This window comes from Salmo trutta, chromosome 14, assembly GCF_901001165.1.
Source record: "Salmo trutta chromosome 14, fSalTru1.1, whole genome shotgun sequence".
NCBI classification, from domain to species: domain Eukaryota; kingdom Metazoa; phylum Chordata; class Actinopteri; order Salmoniformes; family Salmonidae; genus Salmo; species Salmo trutta.
In genome coordinates this window covers 36,817,439-36,821,672 of record NC_042970.1, presented here as the reverse complement: position 1 = coordinate 36,821,672, position 4,234 = coordinate 36,817,439, and positions in this window count along the sequence as shown.

The following is a 4,234-nucleotide window of genomic DNA, read 5'->3' as shown; positions in this document are numbered from 1 at the left end:
TGAATTCTGAGTCAAACGTTTGTTGCATCGGTGGCGTACGCTCATCCACTCATGCTGATTTCACACACCAGCACCGTGCCCTTTTCACCACTAGGTGGCACATTTCATTTTTTTACTGTGTAGAGTAGATTCTGTCAACCACCAACTCAATTTCCTGGTGGATTTAATCAGGGACAAAGGAAATATTTCAGCGGATGAAGGAACCATTGTTAAAAGTATTTCTCTCCTACTGAATAGATTTTATGCCTTTTTTCTTCATAATCCTTCAACATTTCAACTTCCTTAAGCTTTACTGACTATCCCCTTGTTCATTATCTCAAATGATATATAACTATTCTGTACTGTTGGCTTAATTTGTCTGTCTTTTTACTGGGTCTACTTGCCTATCTCTATTTCCATAGACCATGTTGCTGTTAGGATGGGAAGAAAGTGGGTGGGCTCAGAGGGATCCCAGTCTTCACCGTCAGGGTCTGTGGTCTCCCACCTTTCCCAGCTGCCGTGGGGGTTGTCCCTCTGGTCCTTACATCTGGAGCATGTTAGCCACTTCCTGTCGCTAGCATCCGGTCAAGCCCCTATCCCACAGATCCAGAGCCGGGATGGGAGAGGCACAGGAGTGGTCTGGGCCTGTACAAACAATGATTGTGTGTCCTGTTATAAGAATGAGGACCCAGATATTAAATATTGTCTGTTTTCGGGGTGGGGGGCAATGAGGGATGCAAAGAACCCATAGAGTAGCATACTAGATCAAATGTATTTATTTTGATGTTACACTTTAGGGATGTCTATAGTATTCTCTCTGGTATGCAATTGGGTTTCTGCTCAGGTTATGGCTGTGTCACCGCAACATTAAAGGTCCTAAATGTCACCATTGCCCTTGATTCTAAGCAATGTTCTGCCGCTATTTTTATTGACATGGCCGAAGGTTTGATACAGTAGACCATTCCATTCATGTGGGTCAGCTAAGGAGAATTTGTCTTTGAGGTGTCTTTGGCTTGGTTTGCGAACTACCTCGCTCAAAGAGTGCAGTGTGTAAAGTCAGGACATCTGCTTTCTCAGCCACTGCCTGTCACCAAGGGAGTACCCCAAGGCTTGAGCCTAGGCCCCACGCTCCTCTCAATTTACATTAACATAGCTCAGGCAGTAGGAAGCGCTCTCATCCATTTAGATGTAGTTGATAGTCTTGTACTCAGCTTGCCCCTCCCCGGATTTTGTTAAACGCTCTACAATAAAGCTTTGTTAGTGTCCAACAAGCTTTCTCTGCCCTTGACCTTTGTTTTGGATGCGTTCTAAACAAGGTTATGTGATTTGGTAAGAAGAATGACCCCCTCCCTATCAGTGTGATTACTACCTCTGAGGGTTTAGAGCTTGAGGTAGTCACCTCATACAAGTACTTGGGAGTATGACTAGACGGTACACTGTCCTTCTCTCAGCACATATCAAAGCTGCAGGCTAAAGTTACATCTAGACCTGGTTTCCTCTATTGCTCCCGAGTGGCGCAGCGGTCTAAGGCACTGCATCTCAGTGCAAGAGGCTACAGTCACTACAGTCCCTGGTTCGAATCCAGGCTGTATCGCATCCGACCGTGATTGGGAGTCCCATAAGGCGGCACAATTAGCCCAGCGTCGTCCTGGTTTGGCCGGGGTAGGCTGTCAGTGTAAATAAGAATTTGTTCTTAACTGACTTGCCTAGTTAAATAAAGGTTAAATAATAAATGTAAAAAATGTAATCGCTCCTCTTTCACCCTAGCTTTCAAACTAATCCTGATTCAGATGACCATGCTAGATTACAGAGAAGTAATTTATAGATTGGCAGGTAAGGGTGCTCTCGAGCGGCTAGATGTTCTTTATCATTCGGCCATCAGATTTGCCACCAATGATCCTTATAGGACACATCTCTGTACTCCTCTGTAAACTGTCCATATCTATACCTGACGCAAGACCCTCTAGTTACTACTTATTTATAAAACCCTCTTAAGCTTCACTCCCCTATACAGTGGGGGGAAAAAGTATTTGATCCCCTGCTGATTTTGTACGTTTGCCCACTTACAAAGAAATGATCAGTCTATAATTTTAATAGTAGGTTTATTTGAACAGTGAGAGACAGAATAACAACAAAAAAATCCAGAAAAACGCATTTCAAAAATGTTATAAAATGATTTGCATTTTAATGAGGGAAATAAATATTTGACCCCTCTGCAAAACATGACTTAGTACTTGGTGGCAAAACCCTTGTTGGCAATCAGAGGTCAGACGTTTCTTGTAGTTGGCCACCAGGTTTGCACACATCTCAGGAGGGATTTTGTCCCACTCCTCTTTGCAGATCTTCTCCAAGTCATTAAGGTTTCAAGGCTGACGTTTGGCAACTCGAACCTTCAGCTCCCTCCACAGATTTTCTATGGGATTAAGGTCTGGAGACTGGCTAGGCCACTCCAGGACCTTAATATGCTTCTTCTTGAGCCACTCCTTTGTTGCCTTGCCCGTGTGTTTTGGGTCATTGTCATGCTGGAATACCCATCCACGACCCATTTTCAATGCACTGGCTGAGGGAAGGAGGTTCTCACCCAAGATTTGACGGTACATGGCCCCGTCCATCGTCCCTTTGATGCGGTGAAGTTGTCCTGTCCCCTTAGCAGAAAAACACAGCCAAAGCATAATGTTTCCACCTCCATGTTTGACGGTGGAGATGGTGTTCTTGGAGTCATAGGCAGCATTCCTCCTCCAAACACGGGGAGTTGAGTTGATGTCAAAGAGCTCCATTTTGGTCTCATCTGACCACAACACTTTCACCAGTTGTCCTCTGAGTCATTCAGATGTTCATTGGCAAACTTCAGACGGGCATGTATATGTATTCTTGAGCAGGGGGACATTGCGGGCGCTGCAGGATTTCAGTCCTTCACGGCGTAGTGTGTTACCAATTGTTTTCTTGGTGACTATGGTCCCAGCTGCCTTAAGATCATTGACAAGATCCTCCCGTGTAGTTCTGGGCTGATTCCTCACCGTTCTCATGATCATTGCAACTCCACGAGGTGAGATCTTGCATGGAGCCCCAGGCTGAGGGAGATTGACTATTATTTTGTGTTTCTTCCATTTGCGAATAATCGCACCAAATGTCACCTTCTCACCAAGCTGCTTGGCGATGGTCTTGTAGCCCATTCCAGCCTTGTGTAGGTCTACAATCTTGTCCCTGGCATCCTTGGAGAGCTCTTTGGTCTTGGCTATGGTGGAGAGTTTGGAATCTGATTGATTGATTGCTCCTGTGGACAGGTGTCTTTTATACAGGTAACAAGCTGCGGTTAGGAGCACTCCCTTTAAGAGTGTGCTCCTAATCTCAGCTCGTTACCTGTATAAAAGACACCTGGGAGCCAGAAATCTTTCTGATTGAGAGGGGGTCAAATACTTATTTCCCTCATTAAAATGCAAATCAATTTATAACATTTCTGGCATGCATTTTTCAGGATTTTTTTGTTGTTATTCTGTCTCTCACTGTTCAAATAAACCTACCATTAAAATTATAGACTGATCCTTTCTTTGTCAGTGGGCAAACGTACAAAATCAGCAAGGGATCAAATACTTTTTCCCCCCACTGTATCTGTGATACCTACTGCAAGCAACCTTCATCCTCCACATTCAACACCCGTTCTGCCAGTCACATTCTGTTAAAGATCCCCAAAGCACTTACATTCCTGGGCCGATCCTCTTTTCAGTTCGCTGCAGCTAGCGACTGGGACGAGCTGCAAAAAAACACTCAAACTGGACAGTTTTATCTCCATCTCTACATTCAGACTCAATCATGGACACTCTTAATTGCACTTGTGGCTGCTTCACGTGATGTGTTGTCTCTACCTATTTGCACTTTGTTAGGCACAGACAACACAATGTTTGTACCATGTTTGTGCTGCTACCATGTTGTTTCTACCGTGTTGTTGTCATGTTGTGTTCCTACCATGCTGTTTTGTCATGTGTTGCTCACGTGGCGGTGTTGTCTTAGGTCTCTCTTTATGTAGTGTTATGGTGTCTCTTGTCGTGATGTGTTTTGTCATACATTTTTATTTTTAATCCCAGCCCCTGTCCCCGCAGGAGGCCTTTTGCCTCTTGGCAGGCTGTCATTGTAAATAAAAATGTGTTCTTAATTGACTTGCCTAGTTAAATAAAGTTTTGTTTTTTTAAGTGTGAATGTCAACCGGTGTCTATAAGAATGTGTAAAGTTATTAAAGAGGATATTTTCAAGAAGTGGG